At 39.7% G+C, this 22266-nt stretch overlaps 1 protein-coding gene across 1 annotated transcript in view; it reads left to right on the top strand.

The window, feature by feature from the left end:
* The window catches only part of LOC128568557 (uncharacterized), a 40698-nt gene that overhangs the window by 9872 nt on the left and 8560 nt on the right, over positions 1-22266 (top strand).

Raw genomic sequence — 22266 nt, 5'->3', positions numbered from 1 at the left:
GCTTACCCAAAGCTCCACATCCCAAGGCCAGTATGTTGCAGACGCCCCTGGCTGTGGCAACTCGCCCGCCCAGCGCCAGATGCGACAAACGGAGTTCTATATCTGTGACCGGGACGGGAGAACGAGAAGCCAAGCCAACAGATGTGGGGGGGGGGGTAGAAAATTTCTATTGTAAACAATGGGGATGTGAGACGACTGGGCAGGCCTTCTGGCACCCCTTCTCCTCTTGGGACTTAATAACCGTAAAAAGGAGTAGTACCGGGGCAGGGTCAAACCCCCTAAATATTTCCTTCACGGAGAGGGGGAAACAAGCCCGAGATTGGATAAAAGGAAGAACATGGGGATTCCGTTTCTATATGTCAGGGTGGGATAAAGGATTTACCTTCTTCATCAAATTAAAAATAGAGACCCCCGTCACTGTCCAGATAGGGCCCAACATCGTACTCTCAGGACAGCAGCCGCCAGCCAGGCCGTCTATTTCCCCCCGTATGCCCCAGACCCCAGGGAGCACCCAATTTACTGAGGCCAGCACAGCCCCATCACCTGCGAAACTGTCTCCCCAGGTAACATCCCCGGAGACTCCAAGCACCGGGCAGAGACTTCTTAACTTAATACAGGGGGCTTTCAATGTCCTCAATACTTCCAACCCTAATCTTACCGAATCTTGCTGGTTGTGTCTAGCCTCAGGCCCGCCCTATTATGAAGGAATCGCCTTCTCAAGTATCTTCCAAAATACCACCTCCCATAATTCCTTTGACTGGGGATCCAAGATCACCCTTACAGCAGTCTCTGGGCGAGGCATTTGCCTAGGCACGATCCCCAAAAATCGCCAGCATCTATGTAATCAGACCATTAAAAGCCCGTCAATCACTACCAATTATTATCTAGTGCCCCCTAAAGGAGGATGGTGGGCTTGCAGCACCGGGGTAACCCCGTGCATTTCCTCATCAGTGTTTAACTCCACTGCAGACTACTGTATCCTCGTACAATTAATACCTAGAGTTATCTATCACGAGGCGAGTTCCTTCGAGGCAGAATTCAATCTCAGACCCCGTAGACAGAAGAGGGAACCAGTCTCTATTACCCTAGCTGTCCTGATGGGTATAGGGGTGGCGGCCGGAGTAGGAACAGGAACGGCTGCGCTTGTCCAGACCCCACAGTATCTCGAAGAACTGAGAGCAGCCGTAGATGAGGACCTAAAAGCCATAGAACAATCGATCACAAAATTAGAAGAGTCACTAACATCCTTATCTGAAGTAGTATTGCAGAATAGACGGGGACTCGATCTCCTGTTCCTAAAATATGGAGGGTTATGCGCTGCACTAAGAGAAGAATGCTGTTTCTATGTAGATCACTCTGGTATGGTAAAAGACTCCATGTCTAAACTCAGGGAGAGACTAGAAAAAAGACAACGAGATCGGGAGGCCCATCAAGGGTGGTTTGAAAGTTGGTACAGCCGATCACCTTGGTTCACCACTCTCATTTCCAGTTTAATAGGCCCTCTTATTATACTGCTTCTAATTCTTACCTTTGGGCCCTACATTTTCAACCATATAGTCACCTTCGTCCGGGAGAGAGTGAGTGCTGTACAAGTGTTAATGCTCAGACAGCATTACCAGTCTCTCCGCCGGGACGATAACCATGAGAATGAATACATAGAGCCAGAAGTTCCATGATTAGAACTTCCCAAAAAAACAAATGGGGGAATGAAAGAAAATATTACCATGAGAATGTGACCACCTCTCACTCCCTACCATAGGAATGTGACCTTTGGTAACTGTTCCAGGAGATAGCCCCCGAGCTAAAGCAAATGTTTACTATTAAGCAAATATTTGACGGTTAGTCTTGTCTTAAGACGGTTGAATAATGAACCAGAGTTGTTCTTTTCTGGAAAGCCCCTGCTATGTCTGCTCCCCCTCCTACTTTATGGTTAAAGCCCCTGCTATGTCTGCTACTCCCGCCTACTTTGTGGTTTTTGCCTTTATAAGCTTGTAAAATCTGCTGTTGGGGGCCTAACTCCTCGGCTCCTGAGAGAGTCACGGGTTAGGCCCCGGCATGCAGGAATAAAAATAAAAAAAACCCTCGTGCTGATTGCATCAAGAGTTGTCTCTTGCGGTTGATTGGGGGTCGTGTCAGCCCAGGACAGAGTGGGGGTCTTGTCCCAAGTCTTTCATTATCTCATGGAGAAGTTCTCCTGTAACCTGGCAGAAGAGCTAATGGCTCAGAAGCTGCTCAAGCTAATGAATGTGATAACAACTGGTGAGAAAGTGAAGTCAACTAAGACTTGGAAGTTAACATGGACCTAAGAATTGAAACTAGATGATCTGTCCACTGAGTACAGAAGAAAAAAAGAATGGAAAGATGTATTAAAATACAACATTTTACTAATCAATAATACATGTAATCGTTTACTTACTGATGGCAAACATCTCACCATGATTACTCCTATCAGTGAAATTCATATACTGTTGATGTCAAAGAAGATGATGTGTCCTGGTCCCCATGCCTCTTTTGTGTATGTATTTAAAGAGGTTGCTGTGATCACAGCACTGATACTGTGGATTTCAAAAAAGTCTTAAATAATTAATAAATATAAATGGTTATTGTGCATCAACACAGTCTGTTCACTATGTGTTGCATTCTAGAAAGAAAAGGAGAAATAAAATGGGAATGCAATACAATGAATCAACAGAGAGAAAAAGAGGCATGAGAGAAAGGGGTTGTGGGTATGATTTACTAGTAACACAGTGATATTCTGTATTTTACATAACTAAAATATTAATTTCAGGCCCTTGGGTATGATACTGAAAATATCTGTTCAACCAAGGCTAATGTCTAAATATTACAATGCAAAATTAGTACAATAGGATTTTGGATAAATTGGAAGCTTCAAGTCTTGAAAAGTTTTTCAATGACAGAATAATATTCCACTAGCTTTCCTAAAGACAACAGAGGCATAAAATAGAAGGCAATTAACCTTCTAGAATCATTATATCCATAAAGAAGGAAAAAAAATCCACACTCATTGTAGACCATATGAAATGAAAATATACTTGTAAATTTTCTCTTTGCACATTTCACTCTTGTAACATTATAAAACTCTTGATGACTTCAATCGTCAACAATTTGGATATAAAGACTGTCCTTCCCTTCCCAGTAGTTTAGTAATGATAGTGGAGTGGTAAGCAGACATCTATAGAGTGATTAGCAATCAGGGAAATCATTTTGTCATAGTTGTTAGGTGGCTCTGCTCATAACTCTGAGTAAAACTAAACATTATGGGGAGCTTTAATGCAAGATGGCTACTTGGAAGACTGACTCGTAATACCAGACTACTCAGACCCAGCAGGCCAGGCAAGTCCATACGGTGACACTGAGAGAACTCTGATGATGCAGAAAACCCAGCCAACATCCCATACAACCTCGGGCATGCTCCTTTTTATCCTTAGCTTCAATCACAACAACCAAAAGATGAGAATAGAGTAATAGGGTATTTGTGTTTTGCTCTTAGGGCTGACCATCTGACTCGGTCACTTAGCAACTATTTATGGCATAGCAAATCATTTATGTTTTCCAAGGTTCAGCCTTTCCATTTCCAAAGATAATATCATCGGCTCCAAAAGAGTAAACAAGGTGATATATGCAAAACATTTATCATGTACCTAGTACATGAAAGAAGGGTAAATACTGATTAATTTGCAAGGCTATTCCAAGGAGTAAATGACTTATACTACAAGAAAGTCACCTAGTGCAGTGCCTGTCACATGGTACGTATTCAATAAATACTAGTTCATTATTATAGATTAAGCCTGCTTTCGCTGCTATAACCTCTGTCTGTTATAACTTAAACTAAACACAGAATGTTTGCTACCATTATGCTCAAAATTGAGTCAGAACACACAGCACCAAGGTAGAAGCCCCAGTGCTCCCAGGAGACATCCTGCCACCCCAGCCTGTGGTCCCAGGCTGACATATGTGTACAAAGCTGGTATTGCCCATCACTTACTATGCTAGGTAACTGACACAGACACACACCCAACCTCGGCACTTTGCCCTGGAAACCTGAGACATAATTGAGGTGTCAGAGATACTCTGAGGAGGGAGTTAGTTGGATACCAAAGTCATGTCACATCTGTGGTTGACATCTTCCACACACCAGTGTGTGCAATTCATGCTGATTTCAGACTAAATTTACAGGCTTACCATCTGCAGTGAAGGTGAATGCCATTCCCTGCACAGCTTCTAGGGGAAGTGATTAATATTAATGAGCCATACCTGCAAAATGCCTTGGCATTTCTCAGAAACCAGTAATGTTTCTACTTCAATTCTAGTCACATGCCATTGCAACCGTAGCTGGGCAACAATTAGGAAAACAACAGCTAATGCTTATGGACTGGTTCACTATGTGCCAGGACCTATGCTGAGCACTTTGCAAACATATTCATACTCAATCCCTTCAGCAGCCCTAGGGTGGTCCCTGAAGGTGACGCAGCTTTGTTGTCTTTCATTGGCCAACACAGCAAATTTTTATGGGGGTTAGGGAGGAGTGTAAGAAGAGGAGAAAAGACCAATTTATGCAATAAAAAAAATGTCTGCTATCCAGAAACAAGGAAGAAAGCTCTCTATAAGGAAAATAAATCTCATGGAAGATACAACTTAAACTCACTCCCCTCCTCTGGACTTCCAAGTAAATTTCACACATATCTAAAATAGTATCCTCTGGTTAATCTCCTACGTTTCTCAGAAAAGTTCCTCAATCCACTCACACTTCTGAGTGCGGATCTCAGATTGATGAGGGCTGCTAAACATAGGTGAGAATAGCATTCCATATTGTTGCTATTTCCATTTTACAGATGAGAAAACTGAGGCAGTTAAGTTCACAAGATCACACAGCTGATATTAGAGGGAGCTCCTGAACCCAGGTCTGGCTGACTCCACAGCCCAAGCTCTTCCCCATTACATATACACTTTGTTACCGATAGTAATACCAGCAATGTGATGAAAGTTATTCCTAACTTTAAATTACCAAACTGTAGTCTCTTGCTTTTTCTTCCCTTTAACTATGAGGGAAAATGACAAAGGACAAAACTAATTCATGTATTTAAGCACCATCAATTGCACCCTACTACATGTTCAACTCCTGCTCATCATGGAATTATCAACATTAACAAACCAACCAAGAGGTAACTTAATATGAAGAAGGAGAAATTTCTGAAAAACTAGAAGTTACATAAAATAGAATAAGCGGGCTCGGCATCCGTAGCACAGTGGTTACGGCACCAGCCACATACACTAAGGGTGACAGGTTCCAACCTGGCCTGGGCTAGCTAAACAACTGCAACAAAAGTAGTCCCAGCAACTCAGGAGGCTGAGGCAAGAGAATCACTTAAGCCCAAGAGTTTGAGGTTGCTGTGAACTGTGACGCCACAGCACTCTACCAAGGGTGACATAGTGAGACTCTGTCTCAAAAAAAAAAAAAATTGAATAAGCATATCCTCAGAAGCATCATCAGTGTTACAAGAAAACAAAAGGACCTGGCCTACCCCATGGGCAAGCCTGGGAATCCATGAGAAAAAGAAGAGTACAGTGCAATTCTTACCATAAAAGAAAGAGTCCTAAGAAAAAGTTCTTTTTAATTTACCCATTGCTTTGCACTGGATAGAAAACCCTGAGCTATGACAACATGCTGGATTATATCCCAATTTACAGGGAAGGACAAAGTATAAGTTTTTCACCACAAAGTAAACGACTTCAAGAAAATTTGTTGTACGATATTGGATATGAGAGATCTGATAGTTCTATTAGTGTCATAGCATAGGTCTCAGAACAGTACAAACAGAAATAAAACAAAACATTGAGTCTGAGGTTATGAAAATGTTATTTTCATGGTTCATGTGAATCAGCTCAGGTAGGGCACAGTCAGTTACTAATCCTTCTGTTTTAATAAATGTGTTTACCAACTAGGTGAAAGCAGCTTGATTCAATGTTTCATAGAGCACTCAATTTTGGTAAATTAAAGTTAATAACATTTCTCCATGAGCTATGATAACATCTCACGGCAAATCACAAAGAAAATGCATCAACTTCTACAGAAATGTAGCAACAAAGTCCTGTTACATCTTGGCAGTCTTTTGACTTGCAGAGATGAGGGTTAATGTCTATTAACCTCAAGGTTCAGAGGTGGGCAGGCAGAAGAGGGCAGGAGGCTGACGTGTGTGTCTCCTACTCTTCTGGATTCTCTCCAGCCTTCAGGGCTGCAAAATTGGGCTAACTTAAAGTTGGCATTTGTATCTGGAAAGGCATCAAATACAGAAAGTTGAGGGAAAATTATAAGTAGAGCTTAGAAATAATTACAAAGGCATAAATTATCACCAAACAACTCTGTAACTACTGCTAAGCATGAAATTAAGCCTATAAAATGAAATGCCTTATCAATAAATTTTCAGTTACAAATTAAGGCTAGAAAAACTACATTTTCTCTCACATATCAATGGTTTAAAATTTAGATTAGATTGTTTTTCACAGCTCAATTTATAATCGCCAAGATATAGAAACAACCTAAATGTCCATCAACCCCGAAATGGATTAACAAACTGCGGTAGATGTATACCATAGAATACTATTCAGCCATTTTAAAAGATAGAGACTTTACATCTTTTTGTATTAACTTGAATGGACTTGAAACCCACACTGCTTCTAAAGCAGCGGTTCTCAACCTTCCTAATGCTGTGCTCTTTGATACAATTCGACCCACAGGTTGAGAACCGCTGTTCTAAACTATCACAAGAATGGAAAAGCTAGTATCCAATGTACTCAATACTAATATGAAGCCAGAAGGTGATCTAACATATGTCTGCATAAGAGAAAAACTCAATTCAATTCAAATTTGGGGGAAGGGAAAACATCAGGGGAGGGAAAAGGGGGTGGAGGAAGAACAGAGGAGGAGGGAGAGGAAAGAGAGAGAGGAATTGGTGCCTTCCCACCTAGTGGGCACAAGGTAAGGGTGAGTATATGGCACACCTCATGGGTGCAAGGCACATCTACAGGAGGGACTCTATCTAATAAATGCAAACATTGTAACCTACTTGTTTGTACCCACACATTACTCTGAAATAAAAATAAAAATAGGGTGTTTAATGTCCCACTTCATAACTGATGCTATAACATTGCTGCAGACCAATGCAATACAATATAATGTAATTGTCGGTGTCATTACTATAGAGTTCTCTGTGACGCAGTTGAAACTAATGTTATCTAATTTCTCCTAGTCCTCCATGCTGGTGATTGAAAGCAGAGAACCTTCTCTCTGTATGCCTGTGGGTCCTGTCTCTGTAACTCTTGCCCTTTTAATTAGCCTCTCTTCCTGTGGCAGGTGTCAGAAATCACAGGGCAGGCCACTCATGAAAAGCTGCTTAGTGTCTGAGGCCAAACTCACTCTTAATTATAGTCCTTTATATTTGAACAGCATTTCTTTAAAAAAAAAAAAAATGTTCTCATGCCCATTATCTCATTTGATTTTCACAATATTCCTGTGAGGGAGACAAGGTAGGGATTCCTATTCTCAGGGTAGAGATAAGAAAATAAAAGATCAGAGAAACAGTCAAGGTCACAGGTCCCTACCAGGTCAAAAAGCAGACTCCAGACTCCAAATGTTAGTTCAGTTCTCTTTCCACAGTAGGTTGTTGACTTCCCAATTCCTAATTCAAGGAGGATTTTCACCTGGTGTTCAAAGGTCACAGGGGCCAAGTAATAACAACAGGTGAATCACGTCAGTGGCAAGATAATAGGAAATGACCCTGGGGGTGGGCTATGGCAAATGGTGGATGTTGTTTTGGTTAACTCTTCCTAAAATATGTCAATTCAAGTCAATTCTAAATGTAACATATACCTGGGGTGTGAGCTGCTGATCCCTCCATTATATATACATGCCAACATATAGCTAGGGAATAATAGAACCTCTACACACAGAGGCACGCTGGGAACCTTATCTCTGCATGACTGAAACCTGAATTTATAAGGGAAGCTTGGATCCTGGACTTGAGAGCCTCATAGCCTGCTGGAAAATGGCAGACACTGCCATGCAAACATCACCAGCTCTGGTCAACTCCCCACTCCCGATCAGAGTTAGGCAGGCTTTCTCATAAGTGTCCCTGGTCATGTGTGTACATTGCAATGAGAAAAGACTTGTGTATGCAAACCAAGAGAAATTATTTGTATGGTGATTTTGCTATCAAACGCTGACTTCTGTACAACAGCATAGTGCCTGATCTTTCCCAGCACTAAGTGAATGTTTGACAATGAACTATAGAAGGTTTCTATAAAACCTCTGTGTCTTGATGCTAAACAAACATGACTGCATAGAATTCGTTGAGCTGAGATAGTTTGTAGTTGTAATGAGAGCAACTGATCTTGAGCTCTTACACTTGTTTCTTCAGTAGATAGCAAAGGTCAGGGCTAAGGGGTGAAAGGTCATGATGCACAGCAACCCACATACCAAACACAGCACCACTATGCGTGCTGGGTCATTTACACAAAAGTTTTAAAAAATTCTAAGCCTCAATTTCCTCTTTTATAAGAGAGGGATTATAAGACCGACCTCACAATGTCATTACAGAGATTCAATATAAAAAGTTTAAGAGGGTTCTGACATTCACGAATTAATTCAGCCAATAAATATTGATGGGGGCTTGTCTATCGGGTGTTGGTAATACCTGGCCCTTGACCAAGTGGCCTTTTTATTCTAGCAGATAAGATAAATATGGATCAAGTAATCACACAAATAGTAACAAATATAAAATTACAACTGTGGTAAGTGTTTTGAAGGAGATATATATGGTGGGTGGGAAATTAAATCTGGCTAGGGAGTGGGAGGTCAGGAAAACAGGGAAGTAGCCAGAGAAGTGACTCAAGAGTAGTGATATGAAGTAAGAGTAGGAACTAACCAGTTTGGAGCAGGAGAAATGCCTCTGAGCAGAAAGGTGAGCTTGAGTAAGGAAGGGACAGGGAAGAGACAGCGTGGCCGAGCACGTGCGAGAAGCTGTAGGAAAGGTGGGAGCTTCGAATGATGAGTGCCATGGGGAGCATGACTCTGATGAGGCGGATGCAGCAGCAGGAGCCGCACCACACAGAAACTTCTAGACCATGTTCTAAGATGCAGAAAGCCTTAGAAGAGTTTTAGCATGCAGTCATCAGATCATATTTGCTTGTTATATACATCACTCTAAGAGCGTGCCATGTGGAGAACAAGCTCATGGGGGTAAGAGGAGGGGAGAGACAGTTAAATGAATATTACACTTATACAGATGAGACACAAATGGTCATTGGGCCAGGTCAGTAGCAATTAGATGGAAGAAAGTGGAAGAATAAAGTTTAGTAAATGTTATATTGTTTTTTATGACAGGTACTGGACACGTTATCTCATTTAATCATTAAAATAAATCTCAGTAGGGAAAGTCTCATTTAGCATATTGAAAAGAAAGTCCCAGAGAAGTTATGTGATTTGCCCGAGGTCAAATGGAGGGCCATAGTTTTGGCTTCAAAGCAAAAGAGCCTTGAAATGAAATCTATGTCAAAAACATGGTAACTTTGAGACTGAGTGCTCAGGTACACAGCTGAAAACATATCAAAACATTGGCACCCATACCCACTGATAATTTGTCACACTCAAGAATGTATAACTTCTGATGGCAAATATTTTTAACATCCACCTTCCTAAAACTATGCTTTTTAATAGTCTCTTATTATCATCAATAAAAATAAATGCATCCATTTCTTAATTATGTGTATATTCAATCAAAAGACTTTGTATTCTTGTCACGTACATAGGAATTGGGGAGACATAATTAAAGAATCACTTTTTCTTTAAAAATTTTCAAATTAAGTCCTAAATACCTAAAGGATTTTGTAGCAATTCCAAAAAATAATGATCACTTCATCTGCATTTCTTATACCATCCTCAAGACCACCTTTTGCCCCAGGATTTACAAATCCAAATGCTTTCAGAGGCCAGAGGCAGCAAATGTATACAATAGCCTGGAAAGGTAAGGGCTGCTATGAACTAGTAAGTGGCAGTAGAGTTTAATTAAAATACACCATACACCTGCACTCAAACAGACATGAAAACTCACACATAACTTTGACCAAGGGCCAAAATGAACACACCCGACCCTCAGTGATCTACACTCCACAGAGAACAATCTCTAACTGTTCACAAATTACTACATGCAATATAGTTTTTTTTGTTTTGTTTTTTTTTTCAGTTTTTGGCCAGGGCTGGGCTTGAACCCACCACCTCCGGCATATGGGGCTGGTGCCCTACTCTTCTGAGCCACAGGCGCCACCCGCAATACAGTTTTTTTTTTTTTAAATCTATTTTATGTTATAAAGCATGGCACATTTTAAAAATTCTCACTCTTCTGAAAAACTACCATTTTAAGATGCTGTTCTATAAATATAGACTAGAAAGCAAATCCTTAGAGAAATCTGGTTCTTCATATACTAATTAAAAGGGACAAATACAGGGTTTTTTTCCTCTCAAATTAAATGCATCCTTTTATGTATCTCTCCAGGGGGCTTTCCTTTAACTATCTATCAGATAAGGGAAAAATTGCATATGGAATATGCAGTCTAGGGTCTCTGTTTAAATAAACTCCTATGCATGGATAGATGCAAGGGAATGAGTAATGAATTGACTTTCTGTAATTTTTAGAACAATCCTTCTCCATCAAAACTATTACTTAGCTTAATTATGTAAAAATATCTTTTCTATTTTCAGCACATCTGTACATTCATTTCGAAGGCATATGATCATTCAAAGTTGTTACAAGTGACCAGATTCTAATTTTAACAATGAAGGTTCGCTTCATAACTGGCTTTTAGGTTCTTAGGACTCTTCTCCCTAAAGCTAAGTTAAAAGTTGAAATCATTTTAGAACCATTATTAGGAAAAAAAAAAGTTACTTCTCCTAGAGCAACAATCAATAAGAATGGCTCAACGCCCAAAACACAGTGGTTACGGCGTTGGCCACATACACCAAGGCTGGTGGGTTCGAACCCAGCCTGGGCCTCTAAACAATGACAACTGCAACAATAACAACAACAACAAATAGCTGGGTATTGTGGAGAGCACCTGTAGTCCTAGCTACTTGGGAGGTTGAGGCAAGAGAATAGCTTAAGCCCAAGAGTTTGAAGTTGCTGTGAGCTGTGACATTACAGCACTCTACAGAGGGTGACATAGTGAAACTGTCTCAAAAAAAAAAAAAAGAATAATTCAATGATCAGAAAGCAGTGATAACTAAACTCATAATGGGTTCAATACGTACTCAAATCACCTAAGTTTTTAACTAAACTTACAAGTCCCACAGATTGATAAAATTCCCTAACTGTGGAATATGCAGGTTATTGCATATTTTAACTAAACTTACAAGTCCTGCAGATTGATAAAATTCCCTAACTGTGGAATATTTGGTAGAGTCTGCCAAAATATTTCTTGAAAAGCAGTGAAGAAGGTACAAAAAATATGTGACAGATTATAAGATTAGGACAGTAAATGTGTACCAGTTTCACCCATTACATACCATATACAAAGAACTTCTATGCATGATTAATATAAAATTGGGGATCTTAAAGGAATGAAGGCATCTCTCAGAATGTGCCGTGAGGCTCCATCTATACTCCTTCCTCCCCTTTTTGGGCTGCTCTCTTTCAATATCTTTTAATCAAAAACTAGGAAAAAGTTCAAAGTCAGTTACATTTGTCAAAAGTGTGCATCTCACAAGTTTAATACACTGTCTGAAATTCTTGAGTTTCAAGTAGATCTAAATAGACAAAATTATAGGGCCAATAATAATAAATGTTTGACAAGGATAAACATGCGTTTCTTCACATAAGTTCAAAATTCAATCTCCTGCATAATCATAAGGCAGAGAAATGATTTGATAATTCTTCAGAAGGAACTGAGAGTTACATACCTTGATGCCAAACTCCTTCTAGATAGCAAAAGACTGAACAGCCTGCAATAGAGGGAATAGCACGAGTCTTAGTGCTTGGTAAGTCTCCAGGTTCTGACACTTGCCAAGTGTGTGATCCTAGAACTCAATGTCTTAAAGTTTTAGCTTTCCCCTCTCTATCAATAATATTTACCTCTTAAGCAGGGGTCCTCAAACTATGGCCCGCAGGCCACATGAGGCGGTGTGATTATATTTGTTCCCGTTTTGTTTTTTTACTTCAAAATAAGATATGTGCAGTGTGCATAGGAATTTGTTCACAGTTTTTGTTTTTTTTTAAACTATAGTCAGCCCTCCAATGGTCTGTGGGACTGTGAACTGGCCCCCTGTTTAAAAAGTTTGAGGACCTCTGCAAGGACTAAATAATATATAATGCGATAATATCAAAAATGATTACATATTTGAATCATTAACGTCTAGATCAGTGATTTTCAATGTTTTTTTTTTTTTTATCTCATGGCACACTTGAACCTATAAACTTCTTAAATTATGTTGATCCAGAAAAAGTAAGAAAAAGAATACACTTACTGTGCTTTGAACTTCTTTCAAAAATAGTCTCATGAATGATCTTTAAAAATTTTTGCGGCACACCTAAGATCCTCTCAGGAGACAGCAGTTGAAAATCACTGTTCTAACTATGTAAATACTTGACACAGTATCTAAGTTCATTACCACATGTATTTATATCCTATCACAGTGTTTGGCACATAGTAGGTTTCAGGTTTCAAATAAACCACAGTTCTCATCATTAGCTGGTTCACCTCCCAACACTATCTGGGAAAATCTTTCCCAAACATTTAATGAAAACTTTCTCTAAACTCTAGATTGCACAGTCCAGAATCCAGAGCATGCTTGAGAGAGTTCTACCCTTCTGAGGACCAGTGTGATCACAAGTCATGCCTACAATTCACAGACCTTTTAAAGAGGCTTCCCTTTAGAACTGCTCTGAGTTTTCCAGGTTCCTTTGTGAGGTCTCCAGAACCATGGTAAAGTCTTTCTGCATGGATGGTCACGAGAGTCTCTTGATCTTCATCATCTTGTTCCACCTTGGAGAATGGCTGTCAGTGTCTTTCTGGTGTCTCCCAAAGTGAACTGAATGTACATGTGACATAAACTCATACTGTGTCACATCATTCTAAGCAAAACCTCAAAATGGTTGAAAAATCTATTTCCCTAATTTTGAGGGATGCTATAATGTAAATCAAAAATTCAGCTCTGCCCTAGACTTACTGAGTGAGAACGCTTGGGGTGAACCTCCGCCTTTGCGTTATAAGGACCTCTAGGGGATTCTGATGTGTGCTAAAATGTGAGAACCAGAAGCCTCAGGTAAGTCTATAGAGTTGTCAGATTAGGTAGAACAGAGAACAAGATCACTGAAGGAAGAGAATTCTAGAAAATGACCAGGATATTAGAGAAATTATCTACATAAACATTGTAAACATGAAGAAATACAGCCGGTGTAGTTTTAAGGAAAGAGCATCAAACCAGGAGCTATTATAAATTTTCAAAAATTGGGGAGGCACAACATGGGGGTTTTTGAATGACCATACAAGGAAGGGCAGCTGGTAATAAGGTCTGGTGGTTTGAACTTCTAACCAGACAGCACACGAAAAGTCCCTGTGTCAGAAAACGACTACAGACAAAATACATTGTACCCCATAATTGCTTTTATGTACACAGCTATGATTGAATATAAAAAAAATAAAAGAGACAAAATAACAAAGATCACACTATCACTCTCCACAGACCAGCTGGATGCCTGTGGGAGAGAAAATAACAGGATAATTTTAAAGTGTCCAAAACTGACAAGATCAGATATGACTTCTGTTAAAAAGTTCATCCAGCAACCATGTGCAGATAGAGATAAATGGTCAAGCCAGAAAGTTTGTTTAGAAATTTAGGACTATGGTTTATTAGAAGAGCCAGGGTGAAAGGTTGAGATGTGTCAGGATAATCCAAGGTTTCTAGTTTGCCCAACTGGCACCATTTTGCCATGACAGAAATGGGAAGGAGCATCAGGAAGCTAAAAGAAAACTCGTTACGACTTCCAATAAATACTATATTATTCTAATCTTATAACTTGTAATATGATACATGCTATAATTCAGCTACAACTACTTTTTGTTGATAGAAGACTATGCAGTGGTTCTCAACCTTCCTAATGTCCCGGCCCTTTAATACATTTCCTGTGGGTCGCGACCCACACATTGAGAACCACTGCTATAGAGACAGAATGCTGTGGAATTCCAACTCCACCACCCTGCAGCTGGCAACTCTTAAGCAAATAGGTAGCGATCTCTTCTTTAAAACTGAAATAACAGGCCGGGTGGAGTGGCTCATGCCTGTAACCCTAGCACTCTAACAGGCTGAGGCAGGTGGATTGTTTGAGCTCAGGAGTTTAAGACCAGCCTGAGCTAGAGTAAGACCCCATCTCTAAAAATAGCCAGGCATTGTGGTAGGCGTCTATAATCTCAGCTACCTGGGAAGCCGAGGCAAGAGGATCGCTTAAGCCCAAGAGTTTGAGGTTGCCGTGAGCTACAACACCACAGCACTCCATAGGGGCAAGAAAGTGAGTTTCTGTCTCAAAAAAAAAAAAAAAATTAGAAATAATAAGACTCGCTTCATAAGTGAGGATAAAAGGTTTCTATCCTCCTGTGGCCATCATCACAAGAAACTAGTTTTAAACCCATTCAAATAGATCAATGGCAGTTTTGTACCACTGCACAAACTTTTAACAGCCAGCTCATCAGCGAAGAGTCCTTCCTTCTAGAAGTCAGCCAATCAATTCCGAAAAGCACACTTCCATAGTTAAAGAGCAACAAAATTCCTGAACCCACTGCTTCCCTGAACCCCATGGATTGTCCCTTTCCTATTCCAGCCCCCTGCTTCTGTCCCAAATAACCAATATTAGCTCTGCCTTAAATTTTCTTTACATTTCTTTCCTTTTAATTTACGTTATATCATATATGTATTAATATAAGCCAAAAAAGTATTTTGTGTTGCTTATTTTTTATCAAAATAAAAATATTTATCAACATAAATATACTTATCCAATATTTTGAGTCTGATGTTCATCTCTAATTAGTACATATAGTTGCAACCCATTAATTTTCTTTGTCACATAATCCATTGTATAAATATCTATAACTTACTGATTCACTTTCCTAAAGATGGACATTTTGGTTATTTTCTTGCAAAAGCAATGGTTTTATGAATATTCTGGTGTCTACTGTGGCATATGTACAAGCATACCTAATGGGTATATACATAGGAGAAGATTTTCTGGGTCAAGGAGTAGCCCAATGTTTACTTCACAGAAAATGCCAAAGTACACTCTTCCATGATCAGTGTATTAAAGTTCACCTCAACACTTGGTATTGTCAAATTTCTTATTTTGGTATAATCCAGCAAGTATAAAAGAGCACACTGATGTCACATTTCCCCAATTACAAATGATATTGTACAACTTTTCACGTTTTTCCTTTTCACCATAACTTTTGTTGAAGCTCTTTGCCCATTTTTCAATAGGCTGTTTGTCTATTCTTATTCTTTCGTAGTAGCTTTTTACATATTCTAGTCACTACTTCTTCATCTTTATGTGTGTTGTTAAAAAAAACTTCTGTTTGTAACGCTCTCACTTTATGTCTTTTAAAGGACAAAAGATAAAATAAAAGGTCTGTTAAGTCAATGGTTTTCTTTGAAATATCTAATAAAATTAACAATTCTCTAATAAGAATGATGAGAAAGAAGAAATAGAAGAGGAGGGGGAAGGAGACGGATGGCAAATGCCCAGATTATAAAGTAGTTCTGGAGTTTAGGATTCTGTGGTTGATTAGAAACGGGCTCTTACTGTCTACCATTCTGCTTCTTTTCTCCATAAAAATACACAAGTTATAACATTATCTTATATCATATTATACAGACAATGTTTAAACTTACTCACATGTTAACCAATTGATTTTATCCATTATTCCCTCTATTATCCCAGATCTTCCTTCCTGGGATTACTTTCTAAGTACATTCTCTAGAAGTTTCCTTAGTAAAGGTCTGTTTATATTGAAATATGTTTCTCTTTTTCTTATTATTAAAAGGAAAACAATTCTAGTTGGACAGTCCTTTTCTCCCTGAACTTTGAAGACGCTGTCCTGAATCTACTGTCTTCCGTCACTGTCAGGAATAGCCTGTTGTCAGTACCGCCTGTGGTTCCTTTGTGGGGATCTCTCTTTGCCTGAGACGATGTCTTCCTATTACCTTCCTCCAACTTCAGCTGTGTCTATGATGCTATTCTATCCATCCAGTCCACTGTTTATTCCACCAACTATTTTTCTTTTGAAGAATTCTTATTAGTTATTTGTAAAATCTTCCTAATGATTAGAGTCTTTTGTTGCATGCTCATATTTTAAATAATTACCTTTTATTCCTTTAAAACATTCATACATTGTAATTTTATATCTGATATAATAATTCCAGTACCATAAATCTCAGTGGTTTAAGTCTGTTTTCTGTTTGTTTTCTTTCTGGTATCTCTGACTGGTACTGGCAGTTTTCTATCTTCACCTGTGGGATTCCTGTTGGTCTGAATGGGACATGATTTCCTCCAGAGAATGTGTGATTGCTTTTACTTGAAGCCAAAGGAAGCTGCCAATCAAGTGCCACTGGTTCCCTTCCAGATCCTGAGTTCATGCAGGAGTCTTGGGTTCAGATTTATTATTCTGTGGCCTACAATTGGCTTGTTCAAAGCTTATTCTTAGGTGCAGAACTATATGGGCATTTGCAGTCACAACAATTTTAGTCTTTCTCCTCACTCTGCACTTCCCACTTTGGTTTCAGTACAAAGTTTGTTTTTATTTTCTTTGAAGGTGACATTTGTACACATGGAGTGCTGGGGATGTCCCTTCCTTGCTCTAAGCCTAGCAATGCATTGAAACCTAAGGTTACTTATGGCCTGGCGCTCTGGAGCACCTGGGCCCTTTGAGGTGGTCTATAAGTGTAATAATTTTTTTTTTGAAACAGAATCTCACTCTGTCCCCCCAGGCTAGAGTGCCATAGTGTTAGCCTAGCTCACTACAGCAACATCAAATTCCTAGGCCCTAGCAATCCTCCTGACTCAGCTTCCTGAGTAGCTGGAACTACAGGCGCATACCACTACACACAGCTAATTTTTCTATTTTTAGTAGAGATGGGGTCTTGTTCTTGCACTGTCTGATCTCCAATACCTGACCTGAAATGACTCTCCAGCCTCAGCCTCCCAGAGTTCTAGGATTACAGGGAAGAGCCACTGTACCCATCCCAATTATTTTAATAGTAGTTCAGTTGATGCAATGGGGGTCATACAAAATTGTTCACTACCCTATCGTAGGTTGGTTCTCTGATGACATGTTGGAAAGGACACCCAAATATGTTACTCTCAGCTGGTGGATCTGTAATGCAGTAAGTATGTACTTTTTTTGTCTGTCACAGTTCCTTGGGACACAACTCCTAAAAACCTTATGGGTTGAGGTGCTCTGAGAATCTTTGTTCTAAGATTGGTCTTTGACCATACTTCCTGATACAGAGCTAAGAATTTTTAATTTCCTAAGTGATAGGAGCATCTTTTCTTCTAATAAGGCAACCTAGGTTGGGCTCCTGGACAGCCTCAACATGGGGGCTGGTTGCCAGGGAAACCAACCATGTGATTAGAAGGTTGGGATTTCACCACCCACTGAAGGTTGAGTCAATCACCAATGAACACTGATATAATCAATCATTGCTACCTAACAAAGCTCCATAAAAATCCTGAAGAACTAGTTCAGAGAGCTTCTGGAGCACTGAACACGTGGAGGTTGCCACACGCAGAGATGACACAGAAGCGTGCCTTATGCATCTCTCTCATCTGGCTGTTCATCTGTGTCCTTTGTAATATCCTTTATAATAATCTGATAAACATAAGTGTTTCCCTAAGTTTTGTAAGCTTCTCCAATAAATTAATCAAACCAAAGGAAGAAGTCATGGGAACCACAATTTATAGCCAGTCGATCAGAAGCACAAGTTACAATTAGGGGCTTGCAACTTGCATCTGAAGTGGAAGCAGTCTTGACTGAGCCCTTAATGGTATGATCTGACACCACCTCCAGGTAGACAGTGCGAGAACCGAATTGTAGGACACCTAGTTGGAGCCTGCTGGAGAATTGCTTACCTGGTGAATGGGAGAAAAACCCCACATGTCTTGGTGACCAGAGGTACAGTACCCTGTGTTGAGTGTCGTAACATCTGAATGTAGAAGGAAAATGAGTTGGTTTCTTCCTATCTCTGAATCCTAGTGCACTCATTGTCTCTAACATCCAAGGTAAGTCTTAATTACACATGCTAGTTTATCATTCTCAGTCTGCACTGGTTAAGAACATCCCATCTCTAAATTCTCCAAGGACAGAAAACATTGTCTTTACTTGTCTTCTGTTCTCCCAGGATCTCAAACACAAAAGGTCCTTGATCAAATGATGATTATTGATCATTTCATTTTGTGAAAAAAAGTTGATACAGTTGAATCAAAAATAGACTTCTTGAAAACAAGCAAGAGCTACAGACCTTTTCTTTTTATAGATCTTTCTCTTTGCCAAAAATAATTTACTTATTTATCATAAGTAGAATAAAAAATGAGAAACATAGTCAGCACCCTTCCTAAAACTGTCATTTAAGATATTTCTGTGAAACTTCCAGGGGAAGCAGGAGGGGAAATATTATCATCCCTGCCTTGAAGGAAAATGAAACTCTTAATTTTGCATATAATGAATTACACTTGTTTCTGAATACATCTTTCTATTACATTCTGAAAGAAGAGACAGGAGCCAGGGATATATTCCCTCCTTCAGGCTTCAAATCCAAAACAGACCTAATGATACAAGCACAATCCTCAGTGAATAAAATTACAGAGTCTAGCTGCTCACGACCAATTTGTAATCAGAGCATCAAGCCATACTGTATGAAAATGTCAGTTCTGGCACAACCCTGATGAGCTAAGATTGAACGCATGGACCAGTTTATCATATTATCCAGACGGCCCTCTTTTAAAGCTGGCAGACCCAATTTGAGTACAAAAAGGATTTCAGTTGGAGTGATTTTTGCATCTGAAAAAGAACAACCCAGACTGATAATGTTTTTTTGTTGCTATTTTTTTTCCTTAACAGAAATAAAAGCACAGAAAAAGTCCTACATAAATATTTTCTCAATATCATGTGGATACACATTTCTACCTTCTTCACTATGATGTATACAAATAAAAATCTTGCTAGGAGTTAAGAGATATTTTTGTTGTTAAAAACATGTGTCCTTCAATAGCAAACGTATTAATGTACTTCAAGCGTTTCTCTGAGTTGGTAGAGGGACCATTGAGCGAATCATACCAGAAACTTCTCTGAGGCAGAGTGGGGAAGGCAGAATTATCTAGTATTAATTCCCTATGCTATTTAATTTCATTCCTCTATTTCCAACAAAACAACAGATTCTAAAACAAAATCCTGTATATTTGAGTATAAAGTAAAATTTCTTCCCTATTTTGGCTAACGTGGAAAGTCCCAGCTGACCATTTAAAGCGTGCTGCTTTTCTAAGTCTCCCTGAGTTCTCTGGCCATCAGGTAAGACGGATCCGCCTCAGTCTGTCTTATCATTCTACAACAGCCAAACCAGTGAGCTCACCTCCTCCTTCATTCCTTTATGTGAGTTTATGTGCCTCTATTAAACACATGTTTACTGAGTAGATTTCTATCCTTCTTTCAAACTCACCAAGATTATAGGCAAGAGAGTTTCACTAAAATATCCTGAATTTTATGAAGGAAAATCTATTTTCTTATAATTTACCAATAGCCATGCAGCCTTCTTCGAGCCTCCTACAGAACCTGAGCTGAGGCAGGTTAGATGGATTATTTCATTTTTAGTACATGGCTATATATTGGCCTCATAGCAGCCCCTGCCTACAAATCAACATGCTCTCCTGTCTTCCTCCGATTTCCCTGCCGGTCCTCAAATGTGAAACTCACAGTCCCATGTCAAAGACTCCTTCTACATGGAATAACATTCAGCAGATTACCTAGGCAACATGCAGTTTAAATCACAATTACTCACAATTATTTGTCATTCTCAACCTTCCCTGGGTAAGTGCTGTCTTCATATTCTTTAAGGGCAGGTAACACTATCTTTGCTTGGTCCCTCTCTCAGGATCCCAAAGGAAAAAGATTCTGGACAAATAATTGTCGATGATTTCATGGAGTGAGAAAAGTTCATACAATCATAAAAGCTAAATTCTTGAAATGTGCCCAAATGAGGTATAATTTGGCTCTTATTTTTCCCCCTGTGAAAGTCTATAGCATCAGACTAGGTAAATTTTTTTCCCATTGTCATTTCCAACCCATTAGAGTCATATAATGAGTTTTGCAGGCCATAGCATGATTTTAAGAACGAACTAGAAAAGAATGGAAATCATCAGACTATACCAACCATACTAAGAGCAACTATTATTTTTCTAAAATTTTTGTTTCAATTAAATGTGTGAGGCCTTCCTGGCCCCACATTTTCTCATACTGTGCTCTCCCTCCCCTACCCTGTTTCACACACACAATCACATACACACTCATGGAAGCCAATCAGCTCCAGAATCTAGGTTCTTAATCACTGTACTTTATCACAACCAAATAAATCTCAGTACATTTATATACCAGGGCTGTCTAGAAAGGATCCAGCCACATATGCCTCTATTTTTCATAGTACGTGGCTCAGAAAAATAATGAGGTAGCTCAGTATAAACTTATGGTAACCATCCCCAAGATCTGTCATTTAAATTGGAAAAAAAAACAAAGCATATAGTATGCTATTATCTGTGTGAAAGAAAAAACATGCTTTATGTCCCCTGGCCGCATGCCTTTTACCAGGAAAGGGGCATCTGGGGACTTGGGGTCAGGGATAGGAAATCATTTACATTTCACCATTTTCTTCTACTCTGTGGCTTTTTACCACACATGTGTGGTGTTAAATAAATTAAGTTATATTTCAAAAAAGTTCTGGCCCCAGCCCTGGTAGTCATCAGAGTTTCCAGAAAGGGTTCTCTGTATATTAAAGATGACCAACTGGGCTCTGTATTTAGTCCTTTAAACACAAGAGTGATGATGTCTGGGTTGGGGAAGGGAAGTGGCCGAGAGAGGGACAGATAGAGGGATCAAGGACATCCAAGTTGGCCTCAGTGCTTCCTCCACCGGGCAGCGTCTTTCCCCTAACCCAGTGTTTTTCAACCTTTTCTCTCTCACTTATTTATCTCATTTGAACCCATAAACATTCACAGCACATTTAAATTATGTTGATCAAAAAAAGTGCCTTGAACTTCTTTTGAAAATAATTTAATTAATGATCCTCAAAATTTTTCATGGCACACCTGAGATCCTCTCATAGCACACCCGTGTGCCACGGTACACCGGTTCACGATCACTGCCCTAATCCTTAGATCCAGATGTCAGTAGAGGTCCACAGAGGAGCTGTAGGGGCTCCCTGCCCCTCCCCCAACCCAAATGTCTCTAACTCTGTCACTTAAGAGATATAATACAAAAAAATTCTGTAAGAGGAGAGTGAAAGTCAAAGACAACAGGCAGATACTGTGAGCAATCAATGGCAACAATCTGGTGCCTGCCGAAGCTCAGGGGTGGTCCAGAGTTCACATGGAGGAGGCTGCCACTCACAGGTGTAAGTGGGTGTCACCGGCCTGGATTCTACATTGACTGTTCTTTTTGATCATGGCACTGTGGACCAGGAAAAATGGCTCCACCTCCTTGAGCTTTACTTTCTTCCCCTGTAAAAGTCTATAATATCTGATTAGGTAAATGTTTTTCACATTGTGGTTTCCAACCCATTAAAAAATTTTGCAAAGGCCAGGTGTGGTGGCTCACACCTGCAATCCCAGCACTTAGGAGGCCAAGGCAGGTGGACTGCCTAAGCTCACAGGTTTATGACCAGCCTGAACCAGAGCAAGACCCTGTCTCTTAAAAAACAGCCATGCATTGTGATTGTGGCAGGCTCCTGTAGTCCCAACAACTTGGGAGGCTGAGGCAAGAGGATCGCTTAAGCCCAAGAGTTTGAGGATGCGGTGAGCTGTGACACCACAGCACTCTACTGAGGGTGACAAAGTGAGACTCTGGCTAAAAAAAGAAAAAAAAAAAAATTTTGCAGGCCACAGCATGATTTTAAGAATGAACTAGAATAGAATGGAAATAATCAGACTAAGGCTGCATAATATTCCATGCTGT

Source organism: Nycticebus coucang, chromosome 17 (genome assembly GCF_027406575.1).
Source record: "Nycticebus coucang isolate mNycCou1 chromosome 17, mNycCou1.pri, whole genome shotgun sequence".
NCBI lineage: Eukaryota > Metazoa > Chordata > Mammalia > Primates > Lorisidae > Nycticebus > Nycticebus coucang.
This window is presented reverse-complemented; position numbering and strand designations above follow the sequence as displayed.